Raw genomic sequence first — 26278 nt, 5'->3', positions numbered from 1 at the left:
AGATCTGTGATGCTGCAGCAAGAGAGTAGCTAAGACTGTCTATTGAATGGTTAAGAAAGTAAATATTCTCAGCTCTGGAGGATACCCTATGTCACAGTGGGCACGTCAGGGAAAGGTTCAGCCACACTGTGCTCTGTTTTCTTGTGATACTATGGACCAAACGCAGGGCTTTGAACATGCCAGAAAAGCACGGTACTGCTGAGTTACAAGCAGGATGGTATTTTATTCAAGTAAAAAGATAGTGAAATTTCAAAGAACAACAATCAATGAAAATGGTTTAAACTGTTTCTAGTACTTCAAGATGAAAACCCAGCTTATCTAGGATAACTAATTATAACCAAATCCCTCAACAGCTTCTTTAATAACCATGTCAGATAAATAATTGCTGAAACTGTCTTTATTCCTTTTAATATTTATTTCATGTATATGAGTACACTCTCTTCAGACACACCAGAAGACAGCATCGGATCCCATTACAGATGGTTGTGAGTCACCGTGTGGTTGCTGGGATTTGAACTCAGGTCCTCTGGAAGAGCAGCCAGTGCTCTTAACCACTGAGCCATCTCTCCAGCCCCTGAAATTGTCTTTAATGTTGAAAAGTATTTAAAAACTCAAACCACTTACTTATACGCAAACTTGCCCCTGAAGAGAATTCCGGGAGAAATGCTAATCATCTTTAAGTAAATAAACCCCTGCTGACTCATGTCTGACACAGAATTGATATAGAATTTCTCTTGTAAGCAGTGGCTTAATTGTAAATTACTTAATATGGAGCTCAGATTTGAATACTCTGTTGACCAACCTTATTCGGAAGCTACAGCATGTCTTTCTTTCTCCACTGGGTGTCTGAGTCTAGCGGACTCTCCTCAAACCATTTTCTGTGGAACCCTTTAAGGTCCTTTCTTATGTCTGTCCCCTCCCAGAGAGTTGTGAGTACCCGACTTTGCCTATAGTTTAGATCAGCGCATTGGAACCATGACAGGTTTCTTCAAGACGTCTGTCTGGTTGGTTTTGACAATGAGATGCATTGTTTGTTGATCTGCTTTTTGCTGTGGCGGTGTCTTGCCTTGGAAGTGCTAATTCTCTATCTAAATGGCTCCCCTGGCTTACCCTTTGGAAGTAATGCATAGTGATAAAACTGTTACAGGTGACTCCCCTGGAATGACTTCTAAGCGTATTGAATTGTTATCGATTTCTATTTTATATAATAGCACTTCTGTTATGCCCATTAGCATATTTTTGTTCTCAGACTCTGCATATTTCCTCTCTTTTGGCAAAAGCAAATGAATCTCATAGAGCAACTTATAGAACTGCAAAAAAAAATATAATGCGCTGGTAAAGAAACTTTGTTGCAAGCAGTCATTGCTTCATTTGCATATGAATGGATGGGGAACAGACCTTGAGAGATAACTCAGTTTATAAACAACAGAAAAGGAGAAGCTGTTTTCTATCCTTTTGGATTCTGGAGCTAGGGTCTTATACTGTAGCCCTGGCTGGAAGACATCCTCCTACCTTAGCCACCTGAGCCCAGGGATTACAAATCAAGTACCACACCCATCTTCTCTGTGTGTGCACACTTGGACACCTTCCACCTGATAGAGGCAGGGCCTCTCTCATTTCTACTGATGGGTTGGTTGAACAGTTGCATATTCTAGGCTACCCGGCCCAAGAGCTTCCAGCCAAAGTCTGCTGTTTCTACCTTCCATTTCCCTGCAGAATTTCAGGGATTACACGTGCTTGCCACATCTAGCTTTTTACTCACCATGTAGGGACTGAACTCTGACCCTCAGGCCTGCCAGCTTTTCACCTTCGCCTCTTGAGTCATCTTCTCAGCTTCTCCCACTTTTTTTTTTTTAAGAATTATTTATGTATGTGAGTACACTGTAGCTGTCTTCAGACACATCAGAAGAGGGCATCAGATCCCATTATAGATGGTTGTGAGCCAACATATAGTTGCTGGGAATTGAACTCAGGACCTCTGGAAGAGCAGTCAGTGCTCTTAACCACTGAGCCATCTCTCCAGCCCAAGTTGTTTTTTTTTTTTTTTTTGTTTTGTTTTTTTTCAATATATTTTCATACAGAATTTCTCAACTTTATCAAGTTCAGAATACACTGAACTCTTAAGGTTAATAAAAATGTGTTTTTGCAGGCTGTCGACATGAGCAACCAATTTTGAGTGAGTTATTCCAAATTCAGACATTCCGTAGGCATAGGAATCTATGGTACAAATTCGTGGACTCTTGGGCCTTTTCTCTTCAAAGTTGGAGTGAAAACTTCGGTGCTTTTACAGTAAACTGTGAAAATTACTGGCAGATGTGGGGACATGGGATCTTTGTTTTCATGAAGCCCCAATTCAAATTTAAAGTAGCTGAAAGACATTTATACTAAATGAAATTACCCGAGGTGCCTTACTTTTTCTATTTTAAAAGCAGTTAATAACGGATAATGGTATATATAATATATTATGTATATATATAATGTATACACATATATTTGAATGTACTTTTGTTGGCATATAGCCATCCACCTTTTCCTTAATCTCTTATTAACTTGGGGAAAGAAAGATCATACATTTACTCAGTAACTCAAAGGTCCCCCCCCCCCAATTGTCACTTCAGTTTGTTGTTTCTTTGGGACTTGTAGGAAATAGCATCTAAGTGAAAACTCATAATTGTCCTGAAGCCTTTTTCTCAATAGTCTGTTTCTTAGCCCCACCCCTTTTCTTTAGCCTATACTCAGGTGAAATTTTCTTTCTTTCTTTTTTTTCCTTCTTTTTGGTTTCTGTGCATCTATCAATGGTTCCATCACTATTGGTGAGACTTCCAATGTAAAATGGAATAAAAACCAGCACTGGGCTTTATTGATTTTCCTTGCTTCGTTTCTGTCTTACACCTACTTTTGCATGTGGGTGAATGAGCAATCTACATTCTCCACAGAAGGCAGACAAAGGGGACAGTGGTTAACTTTCTTCTGCATAAGAGAACAATCCGTTGTTTTTATTAGTTATTATAGGGAGGAAGGAAATCAAACGAACACTTTTGGTCCCTTCACAATCTACATTCGGTGCTGCTACAGAATCCACCCTTTACTGCACATTGCCTAGAAAAGGACCGCATCTATTCCAGAATGACCAAATGATACACCAAGGTGGCTCACTGAAAACCTTCCACTAAGTCACACTGCATCAAATGGTGCTAAGTTTAAGTAGGCCACCTAGGTGCATCCCGTGAAACAACACCCTTCCATCCCCTTTCATTCGCAGGAAAAAATTTTCACCTTTTAGAATCACGTTTCCGCAATGACGTGAAAATACAGTTCACCTGGAACTCATCAATCTGGGACTGGGGGTTGACAAAAATTCTGTTATTTGCTCATTAAACCAGGGGCAGCCACCCTGCTTAACACCTAAATACGCCGACCCAATACTTCCGGCATGATAATGTGTGAGAGTACTGCCTCCATCATTTAGGATCCCACAGCTGTGGGTTGATTCTTTATATTTGCAGCCCCTCCACTTGTTCGCCACGACTCCAAAGGACTCCGCCCGCATGGGCTGGGTATTTGATCTGGGGGCCGAGCGTATCCAGACTTTTGTCCTCTGGCCTGAGCGGTGAGCCGCGCCCGCGTTGCAGGCGCCAAGGAGACCCCGTGCCGGAGCAGCCGCGGGGCCCCACCTGTCCGTCCCGAGCCGTGGCTCGTCCCTGCGGCCCGCGCTGCGGCTGCGGCTGGGGCACGCGCCGCGGACACCGGTACGGGCGGCAGTTGGCCTCGGCGGGCACAGCCCGGCGCCCGCAGCGTGAGCCGAGACCCCGGCGACCCGGCGTTCCCGGCCGCGCGAGCGCGCTCGGTTGGTGCGCGCGCCGCTCCGCCCCGCCCGCCCGGCGCGCGCCCTGCGCGGCCGGGGTGGATCCGGCGCACTCCCCTCCCCGAGCGCCGGCGGCGGGCGCTGAATGAGAGACGCCGACTGCTCGGCTGGGCGAGCGCTGCCTCGGAGCTGCGGGCGAAGCGGAGGCGACGGCCGCGGCTGCACAGGTCGGCGTGGCGGGCGGCCGTGCGGGGAGGCGCGGGCAATGGCGGCGGCCGCGGTGCTCGGCGCGGAGGGCGGGCTGCGGGTCGCTCGCGGTCCCGCGGTGGCGGAGGCCCCGGCGTCGCCTCAGCCTTTCAGGTGAGCCGGGGCCGGGCCCCGCCGCGCCAGCCACACCCCCTCTCGGGCCGGGCGCCTGCACCCCTCACGGAGCCGAGGCGGGTGACCTGTTGCGGGGCCGAACCGCCCGCGGAGCGCGGGGTGAGCGGCGCTGCCGCCGCCGCCGAGGCCGCGCGCGGACGGTGGGGGGTGCTCCCGCACCGCCGCGCTATCTGCCCGCAGCTCCTGGAATTCCTTTGCTGTGTGGGCTTAGGCGGGCTCGTAAACAGCGGGCTTGGGAGGCGATGGGGAGCTGACCTGGAAGGGAGCCCGGACCTGTGCGCTGCCGCGGCTCCCCGCCCCCCTCGAAGCGCTTTTCCTGCCGCCGTGTGCGGTGTAGACGCAGGCGGGTTTCAGGGTGCGTGGGCGTGTTTGGGAAGAAGCTGCGAGCTGATAGGAGGTACCTTAGTACGAATGTTAATTTGTTTGAGCTGGGAGGGTTGAGGGAGGTGGAAGAAAGGGGCCTGATGGTGGCTGTGGAGGAGGGGCGTTTGCAACCCAAAATCTCTCTGCAGAAAGCGCTCCACCGAAAGCATCCAGCGCCTATTGTTTAAGATCGGAGGACGAAAGCACCGGCAGCAGTTAATTGAGCCTTTCCCCGTAGGTGCTCTGCATCCTCTCCCCCTCCCCGCCCCTTATAACGCTTAAGTGACTATAGAGCTTTGTTTCGGTGTCGCCGTTTGTTTTATGAATTGACTTTGGTCTTGTTTATGTAATGTTTACCATCCGGTGGACTCGAGGTCGTGTGTCTTTGAAGATGACCATTAGAATTTGGTGGAACTTTTCCCTTGCATGAAGGAGTACCGCAGTGCCACAGTTCGTTAACTTGCAAACTGTACAGCCTGTCCCACCCACATATGATTGTTCAGGCATCACAAGTGTAATACTGTTACTGCAGAAGTGGGATTTATAACCAAACAGAATTACTTTAATAATAATTACCTCTAGTGAACGAGTGTGGTCATGAAGCTTCAGAATGTGGAAAATTTCTTGTCTTGGCCATATGTATACATTAAATGTGCTTATTAAAGTTCCCTTGAGTGATTTTTAAGTGTAGTTATTTTGAGTTTAAGTTCTGGCATAGTAATTTTGAAATAGTAAGACCCAGTCTATCGATCACACCATGCATTGATTTCAGAAATTTGACTTTTTCTGGAAATACTGTTCTCTGTCTTTTTTTCCACCAGATTGCAGCAGAAGTTGAAAGATCTGCTTGTGTCAAGATCCCAGTATACTTTTCTGATAATACAGTATCGGGGGATACACCCAAAAATTCTGAGAGAAAATAAAATTTAAAAGATAATTGTGAACCAGACTTGTGTGGGTAATGCAATTTATGTAAAAAAGGGCATAGCTTTTTTAGTTTATTATGCCCTTACACTTAAAATTGGGGCAGTGGTTGCCTTCAGTGAAAGATGGCTTTGTTGATAATATTAATTTGATTGCAACTTGAGACTTTTTTTGTTTTTGTTTTGGGAGACAGAGTCTCACTGTGTAGCACTAACTGTCCTGGAATCCACTGCATAGACCAGGCTGGCTTAAACTGACTGAGATCTGTCTGACTCTGCCTATGGAGTGCTGGGATTAAAAGCTACTTTCAAGCTTTTGTCCAGATTTATTCTACACACATGGAGTACTCCTGCTTACTTCTGTATCCTGATAGATGTGGAGGGGACACCGCAGAATAGAATAAAAACACACGTGTGTTGGTGATGGAGAGAGAATACGTGGGCAGGTCTGTTAGAGTAAAAGTCAGAGTGAAAACTCAATGCCTTTCGAGTTAGGACATTGTTTGCATTTTTCCTTTTGAGATCAGCTAGTGAATAAAAGCATCAAGACAGTCGTCTTAAACTGTGGGTATGTTTATACACACTAGGTATCTGGTTTCTAAACATACTCTAAATATACTCTACCTGGAGTCAGAGGGTGTGTGGTTTCTAGGTGGCTAAACAATTAATCTGTTGGCTATATATACTTAAATGAAATGTGTGCTGAGAGTCTTCTCTCGGTATTTACTTGTTTGTAAGAGTCTTCAGAGAAGTAAACTGACACCCTCCCTCCAAGGAAACAGGGAATCTTTCTGTGAGAAATCTTACCGGGTGGGAAAAGTCTGAGAAGAGATTAGTTTATGCTCTGATTAATGAACACGGTGGCACACATTGGTGTAGATCTTTGCAGATTTCAGAGCTTTAGAAGTGTTTATGAATATGTCGTTACTTCTTAGGACTGTCAGTAATTAATCTTTACCCTAGGAAGGTTATTATCTCCATTTCCGAGGGGGACCAGCTCTCAGTGACCCCAGACCCAGACCATTCTGTTACTAGAGTGTGATGTCCCGCCTCTGGAGTGTAGACTTTTTGGGAAGATGCACAGCTAAACACTTAGTGTACTACTAGCTTCCAGAAGTTTCCAAGAAGCTTTTAAAGGCTAATCTAGTAGTTGAGATTGCCTTGCTTTCTCTAAAGTCCTGCTTTCCTTTGATCTGGAAAACAAACACACAGAAGGTTTTGAGAACAAAGTGCATTAAAATGGATCTTGGGTTTTGGATATGAGCTTTCGTTTAACATTTGCATCTGAGGTAGTTACTTCTGCCTGCGTTTCACATGTTTAATAGTTATTTAGTGTTCAATGAAAACATAATTCAGATAGCTTGAAATAGGTCCCCTGGAAAAGAGTGAGTTCATTGCATTACTCTAATTACTTCCTTAAGTGTGTTTTAAATTCCCATTAGTTCCTTTTTAATGAGGGAATGAAGATTGGATATGATAAGACTTAAGTATTTTTAATTAATCTATACTCTTTCCTTTTTCATGCTTTATAGTTTTATTTTCTTTGGTTTCCATGTTTTACTCAAGAACTCATTCTTAATATTCCAGATGAGTTTTAATCATCAGGCTCCTCCTCCCTCCTCCTTTCCCTGTTCCCCTCCTCCCTTCTTAGAAAAGTACCTAACACTTAAAACAGTGTTCAATTATTGGTTAGAGATTATGGCCAGAGAGTAAAATAATTGATATTAAATGATATGATCACTTTGTTCTTTTTTTTTAAGTTAGTACTTTAATACAGTTGAAAGTTGTCCTACAAGACTTTTCATAAAAACTTTGGTGCCTTGCCTCATCTCTTTATGACCTCCTTCCAAGGTCCTGCTTGATATTATCAGCCTTTTCTTTCGATATTTTGTATCTTGTTTTCTTTCTTCTGGCATGAGTGCATGGCTCTGTAGTTTTATTTTTCAACTTTAGATTTTTTTTTTTAAAGAGTATTTACTTATCTATTTATATGAGTACACTGTCACTCTCTTCAGACACAAGAAGAGGACATGGGATCCCATTACAGATGGTTGTGAGCCACCATGTGGTTGTTCGGATTTGAACTCAGGACCTCTGGAAGAACAGTCAGTGCTCTTAACCACTGAGCCATCTCTCCAGCCCCACCTTTAGGTGTTTTTTGTTTTTTTTTTTTTTTTTTACAGTGGCTTTGCTCTAGGACTCCTGTGGTACTTTGAACTGGTGTATTCCCTGTGTTGTGATGTCATGCTTTTGATTACAGGTTCGTTGTTTACATCATCATGGCTCTGTAAATATGTTTAATAGTTGAACATCGCAGTGTACTATGAATACATTGCTTGGCGTTAGGCTGTTTTCTTCTGTGATTTTACTCACTTTATTATTTGTCCTTACCTTTTTCTACAGTCTGTCCAAATCTACAAACACAGAGGTGATAGGTATTCAAACTTTTTAAAAATTGGGAAGGGGCCTTCTAAGCCCTCTGTTCTTGCTCAGATCCAATGTTCCTCTGCACTGGAGCTGCACAGCTGAGTCTGTGGCACTTGTGACAGGTGTCCTGTTTGACTGCATTGGAGCCCATGCTCTCTAGAGTCGTGTCTGCCCCCACCCCACCCCCGCCCCCAAACCCCTTTTCAGTTTATTTTCTTGTTTGAATGAGTTGCATCTTTTGTTGACTTTTAGATGTCTCACACTTATAATTCTACCACTTGAAAGCTGAAGCAAGAGGATTTCTGGGAGTTCCAGGCTGGTCTGGGCCAAAGTGTGAGAGAGATTGTTTTATAACAAAGTTATGCATGGCAAGATGAACCTTTTGAATTGTTTATGTTGCTGAAAATACTTTGTTCCAACTTGATCACTGTCTGGGCTAGATTCTGAATTAAGATTTAAGATGATAAATTTTCCTTGAAACTGAAGGGAGCACTGTGAAGAAGAAGGGAGCACTGTGAAGAAGAAGGGAGCACTGTGAAGAAGAAGGGAGCACTGTGAAGAAGAAGGGAGCACTGTGAAGAAGAAGGGAGCACTGTGAAGTAGAAGGGAGCACTGTTTAGAAGAAGGGAGCAGTGAAGAAGAAGGGAGCACTGTGAAGTAGAAGGGAGCACTGTGAAGTAGAAGGGAGCACTGTGAAGTAGAAGGGAGCACTGTGAAGTAGAAGGGAGCACTGTGAAGAAGAAGGGAGCACTGTGAAGAAGAAGGGAGCACTGTGAAGTAGAAGGGAGCACTGTGAAGAAGGGAGCACTGTGAAGAAGAAGGGAGCACTGTGAAGTAGAAGGGAGCACTGTGAAGTAGAAGGGAGCACTGTGAAGTAGAAGGGAGCACTGTGAAGTAGAAGGGAGCACTGTGAAGAGAAGAGCACTGTGAAGTAGCACAGTGGAGCACTGTGAAGAAGAAGGGAGCACTGTGAAGAAGAAGGGAGCACTGTGAAGTAGAAGGGAGCACTGTGAAGTAGAAGGGAGCACTGTGAAGTAGAAGGGAGCACTGTGAAGTAGAAGGGGCTGCTGTATGATTTTTCTACCTTCAAAAGTTGCTGAAAAGTCTTAGTATCGTTCAGAGTTTTCTTCCTTTACATGTGACATGGCCTTAAGATTTTTTCCTTTGTCATTAGTATGTCTGATGTATTTTACGTGTCCGCATGTCTTCATTTTTTTCTGCCCAGAATGTGGGGGGTTGTGTAGCCAGTGTGCTTTAAGGAGCTGGAGTGTGAGCAGTGGTTTGTTCACTAACCCCTAGTTTGCTCTTCTGTAGTGGGAAAGCAGCTGCAGGTGGCTTGCAGGTGGCAAGCTTGTGGTTTGCAGGCCTTGATCTAGCTTTGCATGTGTTTTACCAGCAGAGCATGCTGCTATAGAAATGGAAGAGAAGGTAGAACATGGACAGAGACATGATGGTAATCACTTTAAGTACTCTCTTGAGTGCTTCTGTTCACTGTATGGGAATTGGTCATCAGCGGGGAGTAAGGAGAAATGGAGAATGTGTGACAGATTTGAGAAGAAAATATGACATCATCAGAGTGATGGAGGACTATAGCAGGAACAGTAGTGTGGTTGCCAGGCTTCCCTGAAGAGATATTTCTGAATTTTGTAAATTCTCACTTATATTCTCTCTCTCTCTCTCTCTCCTCCCTCCTCCCTGTGCCTGTGCCTGTGCCTGTGCCTGTGCCTGTGCCTGTGCCTGTGCCTGTGCCTGTGCCTGTGCCTGTGCCTGTGCCTGTGCCTGTGCCAGCACATGTGAGAGATAGATGTGTTGCAAGTACATGCCACATGTGTGTGGAGGTCTTTGTTCTAGTCTTCCCCCTGCTTTAAGACAGTATCTGTTGGCTACAGCCAACTCAGGCTAACTGGCCTGCTTTTAGGGACTCATTCTCCTGTCTCTGCCTCCCATCCTGTCCTGTAGCCCTGTGGTTACAGATGTGCATTGCTGCCTGTGTCCAGCTTTACGTGGGTTCTGAGGACTCAGACTTAGGTCTTCACACTTGCTCTTCAAGTGTTTTACCCACTGAGCTATCTCCACAGCTCCATGGATTTTGCGTTCAGAACTTTACTAGGAAAACTCGTAAAGTTTATAAGGTATCTTACTATTGATTTCTAATATGTAAGGTAAAAGATCCCTGCTCCCCTAGGTCTATGAAGCCCTGGATCACCTGGAACTTGCTGTCTAGACCAGGCCAACTTGAAACGCTGGCCGTCTTTCTGCCACTCGAATACTGGATCACGGGAGTACCCCACCATGCCCATAAGCATTTTTTTTTTTTTTTTGTCTTTGATAAAAAAAGATTGAGAAACATTTTGTAGTGTCAGTGTTAGGTTTTGAAGTTTCTAAAACAGAAGTGTTGAGCTCATCTAGTCTTTGTGTTATAGGTAATCATAGATATTTTCTTGATTAATAATAGGCTGTGTTGTGCTAATGCTGCTTTCTTTTGAGCTCTTTCTGTTCTGGACTCCACAGCCTCCACTTAACTGTGATGTACTCTTCCCACTCCCCAACCTCCAGCTGGATTCCACTTGCCAGTGTCTTAGAGTTTGCTTTTTAAAATGTTCATTTATGAGATGTATGTGTATGCATTTTGGTTTTCTTCAGTTTTCCTAAGTCCATACACTATATTGTAAAGCATTCTCTCTCTCTCTCTCTCTTTCTCTCTCTCTCTCTCTCTCTCTCTCTCTCTCTCTCTCTCTCTTTCTGTCTCTGAAACAGTTTCCTAGGGGTTATGTACTCTGCTCAGAGGGTGAAGGGTGAACAGAAAGGTTCTAGAACTGAGGTGTGTCCTTGTGATGGGGTACTTAAATGCACCCCACATGTGCACGGTCCTGGGTGTATTCTCCCTGGTTCCCACTTAAAAGTCCTAGAAGAAAATATGTCTGCATGGCTCTGGTAGGTGCAAGGGTCATTTGTTGTTGTGTTTGTTTGCGTAGAGTACGAAAAGCACTGTTCAGAAGAGTAACGATTGGTAGTGTGCATTAACTGTATCAGTTCATCAAGTAGTAGCATTAAGAGAACAAAAGGGCAAATGGCAAATTAGAAAATGTGCTTGTAGTACTTATCTCTGCCAGAGGGCCTGCATTGAATGTACTTTAAAGATGCATCCTTGGGAAAGCATAGCAACAAACGGGTGGAGGATCTGAAGAGGTGTTTACAAACTGAAATGTCCTAAAGGCCAGGGTAACAGATCAGAAAGGTGCTGCTCAGAGAGACATTAGACTTGGAGAGTCCGTCAGTAGCATCTGCTAACACTCTGCGCATGCTAACACTCTGCGCATGCTTTTGGATCCAGCAGTCATTGCAGACTGGATGTAACCTGTCAGCTGCTGGAGTCCTTTCGGTCTCTGCAGATGGAAGTTATGAGTAGGTGAAGAACTGTTGGAATGACCAAACTGAGTGCCTCAGGCCTAGGAGCCAGAGTGGCAGACCCAGCTATAGCCCCAGTCTGTGAGAACTGAGTGCCCATTACACCAGGTTTAACCACAAGCAATAGTAGTAGCCAGCAGCCACAATGGCTACTCCTTAATGTTTCAGTTCCTGTCCAAGCCTCTCGTCCTGCTTTGGGTATTGGACCTATCATCCATCCAGTAGTCAGTGTTACAGCTCTTGGTCCTACCGAGGGTGTCATGACTGTTACCCTTGAGACTTGGCAGGGTCCTGAACTCCAGCACCTGTGCCCCACAGTTCCTCGCCTGGGCCGGGCTCCTCACTGCTCGCCCTCCCTCCAGCAGTCTGCACTCTTCAGTTATTTCTGGCTGTCGCTGCTTCCTGTTGCCATTGCTCTGCTGCATCTATTGCCGAGTCCTCTTCGTGTGACAAGCTCACCGTGCTGAAGGTGATAAAGATCACGAGTGGCAAGGACTGAGAAGCCAGGTGTGGGCCTAACGTTGCAGCACTAAGGGGTCCACACAGGAGAATGTCTCTTGGTTGACTCTAATGAGCAGTAGTCTGCTTCTAGCCAGGAAGGAGCGTTTGACAAGGGTGTTTACAGGTGTCATGGTACTGCCTTCATGCAGTCACAGGCCTCCTGCTGAAAGTGCTCCCTCTCTCCTTCCACCTGTTATATTCATAGGGGCTTTCAGGTCAGCCCTGACTAGAATAGAGCTGTAGCGGTCCAGAACTATGCCTGGACAGCAACTGTTGCTGTAGTGTAACCTCCAAGGCAAACCTAGAGTGCATAAAGCAGCTGGGTTGCTACTAGGGCAGCCCACTGGCTGCCAAAGGGGCTGTTTGGCTGGCAGTCTTCTGCTCCAGGCAGCCAAGCACCAGGGAAGGCTCTGACAACTGTCAGGGAGTCAGATCGTCCTGCCCTGTCTGAGTTATGTAATAGAAATAAATATTCATGGTGCTTACAACGAAGATCTACCATGGACTTCAGCAGTGCTTTGATATTATTTACCAGTGCTGTGTGGTCTTAGCCAAATATAGGTCAGGTCATTTTATCTGTCTCAGACATAATAGACATCAGACAAATTACAAGTGTGTTACTACAGCAGTTAGACTGCTTGTACATAACATTTCACATCCCTGGAGTAAGTGAAGGATTCTTAGGTATGGCACTAAATGACACCCAGCGTGTCTGCCATCGAGACTACAAACCATCTGGGTCACAGGACAGTAGTGAAAAGCAGCCTTCCCTCTCTTACACACATAGCCAGGTGTTCTCTAGTATTTAATTTGGGTTTAAAAACCAGAATGATTGACCTTCCTTAAAGAAGGAAGAATATTAGCTTGAACTTCGTTTCTTTGTTTTCCTTTGCTGCTTCCCAGCCTCCCTGAATTCACTCTCCCGGCTCAGTAGACTTCTGGTGGAGTGTAGAGGGTTCTGTTGGTTTTGTTTGAACTAGCTTTTGTCCTCCTGCCTCTGCCTCCCAAGTGCTGAGACTGTGGGCATGCATCTCCTGATCCTGGGTTTTGCATGAAAACTAATTGTATATAGTAGTGGAGCTCAGCGTTGGACTCAATTCTTTCATACATCATGCACCAATCAAATCGATCCCTGTCTGTATTCTCCCCTGCCAAACTCCGCTAACAACTATGCATTCAGGGGGACTTGGTGTGTGTATAGGTTTTAAAAATTTTAAATGCACTTTTCTCTTTCTCTTTTTCTCCTCCCCTCCCTTCCCTACTCTCTGGTGTGTCTGTGTGTCTGTGTGTCTGTGTGTGTGTGGTGGGGGCATGGCAACTGTGTGGAGGTCAGGGCACAGTTTCATGGATTCAGCTCTCTTGGACCTGTATGTGGGTCTAGGGATTGAAATGCCAGTCTGCTGTGGCAAGTGCCTAAACCCGGGCAGTGGTCTCACCAGCCCTAACTTCCCTAGTTAATCTTTTGTCATGACTTACTGTATCTTACTGATCTGAGTTGCTACTTACTGTACATCTAGGAATACAAATAAAAGTGACAGCACCCTGACTAGAGGTAGTAAAGGGTGAGAAGACGGAGACCTTGAAATCAAATTAAACCTTTTTTTGTGTGTGTGTCTTAGATTTCCTTTGGTGAGATCTGTTGTTGTTGTTAGTCAGTCATACAAGTTTTAAAATGAATTTGTCTGTGTCTGGAGAGTTGGCTCAGTGGTTAATAGCACTTGTTGTTCTCTTGGAGGACCCAGGTTCAGTTCCCAGTCTGTCTGTGTCTCCAGTTGTTTCGGTAAAATTAAAAAAGCGTGCACGTCCAACTCTTGAGAGTTCCCACTCCTCAAGGATCCGTGTGCTCTGACTGTTTCTCTGTCAGCCGTTTCCACTTACTGTCCCCTCTGCAGGTTGTTACCACGCCTGTTACCACATTAGCCCCAAGCATTCTATAGCCTAGCATGGCTTCCTGTCATGGACTCTGCTCATACTCCCAAATACACAGTGAAGTCATGACTCAGCAAACTGGAATCCAACAGATTTATGTGTTAAATGCTCAATGAACAATACATCCACACAGTTAACTTACAACCAGTTGATAAGGATATAAACCACCCACCTAGATAAGATATAGTTTATCTAGACACAGAAGTCCTGCACACATCCATCCCTTAAGAATAGTCATAACAACCTGTAAATGTACAGAGAGAAATCTTAACGTCCGCCTCCATGTTCTCTCGGCTGCTCTCCCCTCTCATCTCCTCTCCTCCAGTCTTCCCCTCCATTAAAACTTTTCTCCCGCCCACCCTTCCTTCTCGTCCAATGATAGGCCTCTTTCTGTCCTGTAGCTGCATAATGACATCAACCTACATCCAATTTCAGGAGATATGACACTTCTTAGTGTATACATATACATGCAAATAAAACATACACATAAAATAAAATAATCTTTTGAAAAAGATGATTCTGTGTGAAAATGCATTGGTGAACTAGATCTCTGTCCCAGTTGCTTCTTTTACAAACTGGTCATACTGTAGACTCATTGTAAAACTAAATGAAAATTGTAGGGGTCAGGTGCTTTTCACTACTGTCCTGTGATCCAGATGTTTTGTGACCTTCGAGGCAGACACGCTGGGTGTCATTTAGTGCCATACCTAAAAATCCTTACTCCAGGGATGTGAAATCGTATGTTTTCTCCCGATGTACATGTAGTCTCACTGCTGTAGTAACAGACTTGTAATTGTCTGATTTCCATTATGTCTGAGACAGACAAAATGGCCTGACCTGTATTTGGCTAAGACTACAGCACTGGTAAATAATGTTAAAGCACTGCTGAAGTCCGTAGTTTGTCGTCGTTGTAAGCACCATGAATATTTAGACTCATCAGACAGGGCAGTGTTAGTGAAGTACATGGAGAGCGCGTCTCTGAATCGCAGGGATTTGGTGCAGCTTCTCGTCTCTGAGATCAGTCTGGAGTTTTGGTTTACTCTTCCACTTCTGATATAGACGGATAGATAAGAATTGATTAGATCTTCCCTCGCCTGGCATTAGTTTAGAATATCTGTGTATATTCTGTGGCACCTCTGTGTGTGTGCCAAAACCTTAGTACACAGTGTAGGGTTTGTAGGTCGGTGATTTCAGGTGTGATCAACAGAACTCTTAGTCCATATGTGATCAGGAGTTGTTGTTTAGCAGTGACTTCTGCTTCTCTCACAGCTTGATATTCCATACATTTGTCTTTTAAGTCAGAATATGAGTGAGGGTACTGAAACAAGTATCCTGAGGGGTTTAAGATAAGCAACTGGGATATTTTTTTTGTTTAATGTGTACATAGTACTTGGGAATGCTACACAGGCATCATTGCTTACAACTTGGTGAAAGACAAAACCTTATATGTAAAACTACAGTAAATAACATTAGCTAAGACCCAATTACATGTCAGCTTAGAGAGTGCTGGCATTCCATGGGTGGGGCACCCAGGAGGGGAGTGGCCTTAAGGAAAGGGCATGCTAAGTACTGACGATAAGGCAGGAAGAGTTAGTCCTTGGCATGGATGGGGTGGGAAGTGCAGTTTCATTAGAGGTAAGGCTAGGCTTTGAAATCCCGAGGATGAAGCAGAGCTGAGGAGCACTGGGGGACATGCACTTTTAGCTACTGACTCTTGAGTTTCTCCCTCCATTTTCTTCTCAAGGCTGAAGAAAGTTGGTGATTGAAGATTGGAGACATCTAAACTGTTCAGAATGTGTCAACAAGAAAGATGTCTCTTACAAATATATTAGACAGCCTTCTTAACAGAAAAGCTTTAAAAACAGTGATAGAAAACAGCACTGCTGGGTCTGGAGAGATGGCCCTGTGGTTAAGAGCTCTGGTTGCTCTTCCAGAGGTCCTGAGTTCAATTCCCAGCAACCACATGGTGGCTCACAGCCATCTTTAGGGAGATTTGATGCCCTTTTCAGGCAGGCATATGTATATGCAGCAGAGCACTCATATATTAAATAAAATAAAATAAAAAAGAAAGTAACAGGGCTAAGTTTTTCTGTTTCTATTAACTAATCTTAGGTAGTTATGTAGTAGAAAAAAAATATAAATTTTTATTGCAGTAAAAGAGCTAGAAGGTGGAGGCCAGAACTCATTTGCCAAAGTTTTTTGTTTGTTTGTTTGTTTGTTTTATTTTCTTCTTTTGGTTTTTTGGTTCTGGAATTCAAACTAAGGGTCTTACATGTTGTAGGCTAGTATTCTCCCAACTGAACTATATTCTCAACCAGACCAGAGGTGATAAAGATTCCTCTGTGTGTGCTTAGACTTCAGGAGATTCACAGTTGTATTACTGAAAACTTCTTTTGTTGTACTTTTTCTCCAGCCAGTATATATAGCTAGGAATTGGCTACAATGTTAAAGTCTAGTGTGGCCCAACAGAAAAGCTATGGGAATGAACCTTTCATGTAATTAGAGTGAGGATTGACAGCAGACAATGGGGTTTCCTTCTTTTATTATTATAAATACAGCATAGAAACTCAGAACCCAAGGCCTGTATGGTAGAAGGACTGATTCCTACTTCTGCAGGTGTCCTCTGACTTTCACATGCACATTGGTTTGTGCACCTGCACATACAAGAACAGATGAATGATAAGGACATAAAATGCCATTTCAAAAATTGAAAAAGCAGTACCCAACCCATGTCTTAAATCTGTGATGCTGCTGTAAGTTACATGATCTCCTTAGTAACAACCCAATGTGTATTTATAGCTGCTTACTTACTATACCTAAACAGATTAGAAAGACTGGCAGGATATTTGAGCTCCAGATTAGCGGTTTATCTGACTCAGTGTCTCAGACATGCTGATTATAATTCTGGGCTGCCTATGTTCCTTTGAAGGGACATCTGCCTTTTCCACGGTACCCTGTAGAACTCCATAACTGTGCTTTATGGCGTATAAAACTGTATCTCAGCAGATGGTTCACAGTGGACATTTGACTTAAAGGTCACTAGAAATGGCTAAAACTCTGTGACAATGTGGGGTTATTTGGTTAGGGAAAGTACAGACAGTTGTAATAAACATGGAGTTAATTTGCTCTCAGGCTGTGTGAACTGAAGTGAAAGGTTGCATTACATTAGAGCCCTGTAAAAACTAGTTTCATGGAATGGAAGTAATTCTAATCAGAAGTTGTGAGTCACAAGAAACTTAAAAGTGAGAAGGAAGCTGTTCGATAAGCAGAACCAACAGCAACTTGGGAAAGAAAGGGCTTATTTCAGTTTACACTTCAGACAACAGTTCCTCACCAAGGGAAGTTGGGACAGGAGCTCAAGCAGGGCAGAAAGCTGGAGGTAGGAGCTGATGCAGAGGCCATGGAGGGGTGCTGCTGACTGGCTCGCTCCTCTGGCCTACTCCCCCTGCCCATGGATGACACCACCCTCCATGGTCTGGGCTTTCTCCCATCAATCACTGATTAAGAAAAGGCACTACAAACTTTCCTGGAGGCATATCTTATGGAGTCATTTGTCCATGAAGGTCTCTCTTCTCAAAACAACTCGTCAAGTTGCCATAAAAACAGCTGGCGCAACTACTGTTCTTGAGACTCTCAGCTAGAGTTAATTTACCTGTAGTTACTTATTTCAAAAAGAAGTACACAGTGTGACTAGCAGTACTTGATATTTATTGAGCACTAAATAGATACATGGTGGTGCTCTAAATGTTTTTTTTTTGAAGTGTTAATTGTATTATTAAAATTTATTCAATACTTTTGTTAAAATGTATTTTTAATTATTTGGGAATCTCACATCATATACCCCAATTGTGTTTACCTCCCAGTCTTTTTTTTTTTTTTTTTTTTTTTTTTTCGAGCTGGGGACTGAACCTGGGGCCTTTTACGCTTGCAGGCAAGCGCCTACCACTGAGCTAAATCCCAACCTCCCAGTCTTTTTATGTCTGCCCCTCTCCCCTGTGACTCCTCTTCCCCCTACCCCCAAAAAGGAAAAATAAGTCTATTCATGTTGTTCATATACTCACCAGAGGATGGTCAGATTCCCAATGGCCAGCTCCCCAGGAAGAATGAGTCTTTCTCAGCCCATTTCAGAAGCCAGTAACTGAGAAGAACTTTGTGGTGGTCTGGGAGGGGCAAGGCCAGCTCTCCCACACCCAGCAGCATTAATACGACTTCAGGCAGCAGCCAGGCTGCAGACATCTGTGTGGGCTTTGGCAGTAACATGGGCTTCAGACATCAACATGGCCCTTAGCTGGATCAGACCCGCTGACCCACTTAGGGCCGTCAGCAACTGCGCGGGCCAAAGGCCTCAACATTGCCTTCATTGGGTAAACTTGCCACTTACTTCATCAGATGGTTTCCCTGAGGCAGCAGGACCTGAAGACATCACCAAGTCATCAGAGTGTCAATAATGGTCCTTTGAGGAGGTCCAATTCAGAAAGTGAAGCTTTCCTCATCCCTCATTCCTTTGTTGCCCAGAGACAGGGGGATTTGGTGGCCAGGTGGCAGGTTAGGGGGCTGTGTCTATATAAGCTCCAGGCTGATGCACAGTGCCCGCCAGCTGTACTTGGTAATGACAGCATATCCACCAGCTCTCTCACCTTCACCACCATCAGGTCTCCAGTCTGTCTCTGTCCCTTACTCACGCTGCGTTTTTCTCTTTCCCACCTCCCTGTCACATGTTTGTGTATTGCAGTGACGCCAGCCTGCCCTGGCCTCTCGGCCCAGGGTAGCACTGGGTGTCTTCCACCTGCCCTGCTGGTCTGAGCGTTTTATTGGTATAGCTCGCTGGATCTTCGCAGTGACTTGGTGCAGTACTGTTAGCTCCATGGTAGAAGTTGAGGCACAGAATGAGGAATCAATTTGCTCAAAGTTATATGGCGTGTAAATGACACTGTGGTAAGTTAGTTTTATTAGTTTTACCAGACCTAATGTATGGCATTTTGTTACATGAATGAAAAAGACATACTGCAGAATGAGAGAGATTAAGTATCTAAGGAGTTGTGTATGAAGAACTCTGAAACTCTCAGGACCAGCCAACAATCTGATTTTTAAACAATGTGCTAAAAGCTTGATAGGCACATCACCAAAAAGATAAACTGTGTATGAAGAGATGCCTTTATATTAATATTGTTACTCACTAGCAAAATGAAAATTAAAATCATAGTAAGCTACCATCATGGAGCACCCTTCATACCAAGTATGTGAGAGAAAATTAGAATTCTATATATTGAGTTTGGGACTACCGTGGTATAACCTCCTTAGGAGGAATTTTCCAGTTATTTCACTCACGGATATTTGATGGAGATCAGGGCCGTCATGCCGAGTGCTCACAGAAGCCTCATTTATGATAGCTCCCCTGCTCATGGGTATGTAGATGAATGAATAAACTGATGAATTGTGAACGATCCATGGGCTATGGCGGCGTAAAGGCATGAACCAAGGTAGAGCGGCCGAGTTGACTGTCCAGAGCAGTGTTCTCAACTTTCCTAACGCTGCGACCCTTGGACACAGTTCCTCATGCTGTGATGAGGCCCCCCCCCCATAAATTTTTGTTGTCATTTCATAACTAATTTTGCTATGGTTATGAATTTTAATGTAAATAACTGTTTTCAGTGTGAAGGGGCTGTTTGATGCCCAGGTTGAGAACCACTGCAAGTCCACACAAACAGGCTAAGTGTAGGAAACAGACATGGGGGTGGCTGAGCACGTTCACCGCTTTCATTGTAGAGGCAGAGGTTTTCATGCATGTTACCTGTGTGTAAAATCTCAATCCGTCCGTCCTTCCTTCCTTCCTTCCTTCCTTCCTTCCTTCCTTCCTTCCTTCCTTCCTTCCTTCCTTCCTGTGGGTTCTTGAGACACAGAAGACCCTCTGTAGCCACCCAGCCCTGGATCCCACTGTGTAACCAGCGTGGTCTTGAACTCACAGTAGTCCTTGCATAGCCTCAGGAGTATTGGGATTACGGGCAGAGCCCTCATCACTCCTGCCAGTATAGCAAGTTGTTTTTAAAAAGTTTAAGAAATGATAGAGTAAAGCTACTTCTAGGGCTGTGAAATGGTATAAGATTGTACCTTTCACATAATTACTTTAAATACATACAAAGTAAGAAAAACTTGAAATTGTGTTCTTAGAAGAGTCTGGTGTGAAGGTGCATATTCTTATTGGTGCTCCCAGCTCTCAGGTGGCTGAGGTGAGGGAAGCAGAAGTTTGAAGCCTGCCTGTGCAAACCCTGTTTGCAGTTGGCCCTCTGTCTCCCTGGGGACATTTGGCTTTTATAGTTATCACTGGCATCTGGTGGAGAGAGGCATTATGTACTGCCAAACAGCCTACAATGCATAGCAGATCCTCAGCAAAGAGTTAACCAGTCCCACCTGCCAGAGTTGAGGCAGAAACCCTGAGGAAGTCAGCTGGCTGCTGTCCTTACACATTCCTGTGCCGAATGTGTTCATTGGCAGAACCAGTTGCAAAGCAAAGCCTTTGGAGAGATTGTGCCTTAGGTCTGTGGGGGAGTGGGGGCGATGTATGGATAATATATTCCTGAGACTTGGATTTATAAAATAACCAGTGTCAGGTCGCTCCTCCATGCTGCAGTGTTTTCCCATCTAGTGCGAAGCCATCCCTCATGCATGCAGTTCCCCAGCCTTGTCCAACAGAGGCCGGCCAGTACAGCTTCGGTTTAAACTATGGGCTGGGTATAATTTTTTTTGAAATAATTAGTGACTGTTTAAAGCATGAAATTTATATTTAAGACCAATGAGTCAAAAAGGCCTCTTTGGTCAGGTTTTTGCTGGTATTTCATAAATAGTCCAAGACTTCGATTCCCAGATCGATCTTAGTTTTTTCTTTTTCATTTAACTGCTCTTTAAAAGCAGAAACTTTTACCTATTTGTTGAGGTCTCCTGGTATTTCAGCAGTGTACACAGTGTGTAAATCTGGTTATATCTATCATTTCTTTGTGGCAAAAAATACCCAAACTACTTTGCTCAAACTGTTTGAAATATACGGCACACTATTGTCTTTTACCCATTTAAAGAGAAAGGTTGATGTGAGAGAGAAAGATGAGGGTCCAGTGATGATATGGTTGAGGCACTGAGCCCTAAGTCTTTGCTTATGGGGATGGGGATAGTCACTTCCAGGAGTTTGAATTCAGTTTGATTGGGATCTTGAATGGAGCTTGCTGCTCCTGCAGACTCCTCTCCCGTAGCTGCTCCTGGAGGCTCATGGTTGCTTGGTGTTCGTGTAGAATAGTGTGTTTGGGCTTGCCTTGCGTGTTCTTCTCTTCTGTCATATCACAACTGTGTTTGTTCCCAGACCAGGAGTGGCCGACTCTGTAAAGGTGCAGTACTATCTGATGTGGCCCTCAAAGACTACTCAGTGGCCTGTGGGGTGAAAGCACAAAGGGCTGTGCATGGGTGAATGTTCCACTGAGGCTTCCTGTGCAGAACTGCGACTGCTTGGTTCTGTCAGTTCTGGTTCTGTGTCAGCACTTCCTCTTTGCTGGAGAGTGTTTGGGACTGGCTCCCATGAGGAGGACAGTTGCAGTCGGAAGAGAATGGTTCCTTTCCCTGTGCTCATTCTTATCCATGGTGATGTGGAGCAAGCAAACAGCATGGACTTTAAGAGCAGAATCATAAGACAGCCTTAGCTAGCCCCTTCATTTCTCACACAGCCATGTGCAGAGAGCAAATTTGGGCAAGTTTTCCTTTGAAAATAGCCTTGGAATAAGGCTTTCCCTTCTGCATTTGGAGCAAGGCAGTGAGCTCTCCGCTTTCTCTGCTTTTAAGGTTCCCTCTCTAATCAACTACAGATGTTGCTTAAATAACTTTCTAAAGTAAGATTATTTTAGCTGATTTTTATTAACTTACTTCCTTTAGAAAGTCTTCTACAGTTGTATATTCATGAACATAGGATTTTTTTTTTCCTTTTTCTTTTTTTTCGGAGCTGGGGACCGAACCCAGGGCCTTGCACTTGCTAGGCAAGCGCTCTACCACTGAGCCAAATCCCCAGCCCCAGCTTAGGATTTTTTAAAATACTTATTCAGTACACCTTTTTTTTTTTTAACACATTGAACAGTCTAGTGGCCTGTTCTTCCTGATCTTTCAGTTAGGATGTGCTTTCTAGAGAAGAGCACGTACTTCTTCCCATAGCAGGAGCCTCTCAGCGGTCTCAGCGGTCTGTGAGGTCTGCTGACTATGCTTTATGTACATATATGCATCCTCCTTTCCCTCTCCAAATTACACATGCCACTTTATCCATTCTTAAGGCTTCGTAAAAATATTTCCCCTGGTGGGCGATGGAAAGAGAAAAAGGAGGCCATGACTGACTGCTCTAGGTCTGGTGGAGGAGAAAGTTTGTTGTAGATCTGTGGGAGAGCATTGCCAGAGGCAGAGACATCTGGGAGACCCCTGAGTGAACAAGATCTTGAGCTGAGCCTTGAGGAGAGGAGGGAGGGGAGAGAGGAGAATTAGGAGAGGTCGAAAGGGGAAAAGGATTTAAAGGACTTGCATAGCCAAAGGGGCTGGGTTATATACAAAAGGGCAGCTGGGAAGGGCAGCCCAGCCCCTGGGCTGGATTAGTTTAGGGTATGGGGCAGGGTATGCCAACCAGGAGGACCATGTCATAGGAGGGGATTGAGGGATACTAGAACTTGGCAGCCAGTGTCTAATAGACACTTCAGTTAGCCTTGAGTGACAGGTTTGAGACCTCACCCAGGGGTGGCCCATAAGCACAAATTTATACTCTGCACGTCTCTGCATGGATTCTGCTTGCTAAGACTCCTCTAAGACGGGAGATTTTTCTGTGAATTACCTGACATTTTCTCTTTGGCAGACAAATACGAGGTTCCAGCAAATGAAATGTGACAGAAGCGGTCCTTTGTTGGGAGGAGGAGGAGACTATGAGAAGTAGGAACTTCCTAGAGACTGTTGACCTTTTCCACCCCGAGCCCTGTAACTCCACTTCATCATTGGCATGCTAGTATTTACTTTAGAGGGCTATTAGAGCCAATAAAGGACAATATTCAGTGTCCAAAACACCTACCTCTCACTTTTTATGCAGTAAACTATCTTTTCTTAGTCATAACATGACCAGGAAGTTGTTCAGGAGTAAACGCATCATCAGAGAGCTGGTTCTTGGTTCTCAATAAAGACAGTCTAGCGGGAAGCAGACTAGAGCATCATCTCAAATATTACAGCCATCTAATGTGTTTGTAGGAGTGTCAAATTGAGGTTTAATTTATATTTTCTTAATGACTAATTGATAGACAGTTTGTATGTGTGTGCGTATGTATGTGTGTACATGTGTGTGTGCCTGCTCGAGGGTTAGTGCATGTGGAGGCTAGATGTCTTCCTCACTTTTTCCCCCTGTGTTTTAAAGACAGGATCTCTCACTGACCTGGAACTCATTGACTGGTTGGTGAACTCCAGAAATCTGCCTGTCTCTGGCCTCCCAGCACTTGTGTTGGGAGCTTGCCTGAGGGCTTTGGAGTGGATGTCAGAGATCAGAACTTAGGTCCTCATACGCCTGTGACAAGCACTTTACCCACCAAGCTAGCTGTCTGCTAAGCGCTAGGAGGAATCCTTCAACTGAGATTAATTAATTTAAGGGGTGTGTGTGTGTGTGTGTGCACACGCACCAGCGATAAAAATTTTGTAAACATAGTAATTCCTTCCCTTAGTATTAGTTACCAAAATCTGCAGATCTTCAAGTACCCTAATTTAAACAACAGTGCAGTTGCTGGGCATGAGAAGATTGTAAATTCAGGGTCATCCTGGCAACATGGGAAGGCTATCAAAAAAATAAAATGTTACAGTATTTTCATATAGCCTGCGTACATCTTCTTAAGCCCTAGATTATTTGCAATATGTATCTTTTTAGGGAATGGTAAAAAAAAATTACATGTCCAGTGCAGTTTTTCCTCATATTTTATAACTCGTTGAATCTGGACCGTAGAAGACACATTTATGTTGCAAACCAGTCACTCCTCCCCCTCCTTCCTTTACCTCCTTTTTTGAGTCTGGGTTTCATACTTGAGCTTATTACACAGCCAAGCCTAGCTCTTGTCTCCCGCCCTGTCTCTCACACACTGGGATTATAGGCATGTGCCAACATACCCAGTTTGATCATTTCAAATTAGTGGAGGGCTTTAGCTGTAGCTCAGTGGTAGAGTGCTTGCCTTGCATACCTGATGCTACAGGTCCACTCCAGAACTGCCAGGAAACAAACGCCCACTCTTAGTTAATGGGATGCTTAACGCTAGAGAGTAGTGTAGTGTTCATTTGGCTAGTTGGATGCTTGTGGAGTAGGTCTCTAGTTTTCACTTACTGCGGTTGTGGCTTTCACCGTTCTGTGAATGACAAGGAGAGCATAACGTGATAATTTATAATTTGTGCTGAGCAGAGATTTGAACCCAGTCTATCGCCCAGTAAGGCACAGGCACATTCCAGTATGATTTATTAGTATGTTATGCTGTGTAGTAGCCTTTGTTAGACGTAATTCATAGTGACCAGGAAGAAATCTAGAAGTTAATATGTGTTATTTCAGACTTCGTTGAATCATTAACTGTTTGAAAAGCTAAAAATAAAATTAATTATACCTTAATGTTTTGTGTACTATTATAATATTTTCAAAGGTGGGGATCTTTCAAGGTGTTTGAGGCAGATCTTGATAGTATCAAGAGTTTATTGTACTTGAAGTTATCATAAAGGTATCCATTTGTTAGAATGACTGACAGTGTTCTCAGTCTCTTTATCTGTATATTTCAACTTTTTAAGTAAAATTTGCAAGCTTATCAGTTAGCAGTGCATTTATAAGAACTCATTCTTACTGGAAGGCAGGATAAAGTCCAGACTTTCGTCTCTGTGACAGACTGTGATCACTCTTTATACCAATTTCTCCACACTTGGTACTCATACTTGAATTTCTTTCTTGAATTTTGTTCTCTGTTACACTCAAGCTATTGTCTATCATATAGAGGTTTTTTTGTCCCTCTTAGCCTTTGTTTATACTATTAACTATATTGTTTGTTCTTGTAATGAACTGCTGTTAAAAGAGAGTGAGCAAGAGAACAGACAGACAGACAGATAGATTAGTTATTTATCTCCTGCCACTCTGTCATTTTCAGCAGTTGAGCATATCAGAAACGATTGGTAAGGAAAGATGGTCTGGCAATGCAGAAAGTGCCAAGGATTAGCAAACAGATACCCAATTAAAACCCATCTCTGCCGTCAACGGTATAGATTGGCGTACATGATCTCAGCATTGGGTTGGTGCTCTCTCACAGAAAATCTTGAGAAATGGAGTGAAGCAGTGGGTTAGCAGATATGTTTATCTTTTCTTTCTTTCTCTTCCGTTCCTTGTAACACATTTGAAAGCTACGGCATTGTTTTCATCATGTTACAGCAAGTTTCTGTCGCTATGATTCTCCATTGGGAGCAGAAGGGTTGAGGAGCATGCCTAGGAATGAGGTGGTATCAAAATGCTGAAAGATCTGGAATTGGAAATACAACCTGAGTTGAGATCTTTAAAATACCTTTATCTTTTCTGTAACGTCCATCTATGTTATTCTTTCCTTTAGCTTCAGGTAAAAGTACTTGTATTTATGTAGCTCAGCCCAAAAAGCCATTCATGAGCACATTCTGACTGACTCTCCTGTTACCGAACAAGCGACTTCTATCGCCATCTGTTGGTAAGAGCTGTGCTTTTTATTAGACATGTAGTTTGCTTTAATAACTGAATTTTTCAAGCTGAAGAGTATTGTAATTCAGGAGAATTTAATTTCCTTTCTTTTTTTTTTTTTCTTTTTTTCGAGCTGGGGACCGAACCTTCCAGGGCCTTGGCTTCCTAGGCAAGCGCTCTACCACTGAGCTAAATCCCCAACCCCTTTAATTTCCTTTCATATTATGTATTTGGAAATAGTATAAACTAGAAGTAAAATTATAAGAATAGCATACCAGGATTTTTCACGGAAACAACCAAGAAGATAGGTAGGTACATACATACATACATATATACATACGTACACACACACACACACACACACACACGTGTGTGTGTGTATCGTATCGCTTTAAAATTATGTATATATTTTACTAGAAGATTTTTTATAGGTTAAAAAAAGCTATTTTAATGCCTTTTATACACATATGTACAACATGTATGCATGTGCATACATTAAGGAGCTGGGCCGTAGTTAGAGAGACTGAGAAGTCCCAAGACACATCCACAGCAAGCCAGAGACCTAGAAGAACTGGCCGTAAGTCAGCTTTGTTCCCACGCCATCGTGTTCTCTCATGGTTCCACAGCAGCATGCTTTGCCAGACATTTGAATCTACCTGGGATTCAGTTGGGTTGTCTCCATGCTTTGATTGCTAGTGTTATATAAGCATGCTCAAACAAACCCTCGGTATACAGTATTGTGAGTCAAGTGGAGCCACTTCTAAGAGCCAGTCTTGAGCACAGAATCTGACCAGAATGTATAAACTCCCAGCAAAACTACATAGCAAA

General features: G+C 43.9%; 1 protein-coding gene across 3 annotated transcripts in view; it reads left to right on the top strand.

Moving 5' to 3' along the window:
• Nucleotides 1–4142: 4142 nt before the first annotated feature.
• Ralgps2 (Ral GEF with PH domain and SH3 binding motif 2) overlaps nucleotides 4143–26278 on the top strand; it is a 126739-nt gene continuing 104603 nt past the window's right edge. For 2 of the 3 annotated variants that reach the window (XM_032915575.1, XM_032915577.1), the window contains exon 1: nucleotides 4143–4165. The gene's annotated coding sequence lies outside the window, so the exon portion shown is untranslated. Of the gene's footprint in view, nucleotides 4166–4353; nucleotides 4584–26278 lie in introns of those variants that run through there. The other variant, XM_032915576.1, reaches the window with a different exon arrangement.

The sequence above is a fragment of the Rattus rattus genome, chromosome 10 (genome assembly GCF_011064425.1).
Source record: "Rattus rattus isolate New Zealand chromosome 10, Rrattus_CSIRO_v1, whole genome shotgun sequence".
NCBI lineage: Eukaryota > Metazoa > Chordata > Mammalia > Rodentia > Muridae > Rattus > Rattus rattus.
This window is presented reverse-complemented; position numbering and strand designations above follow the sequence as displayed.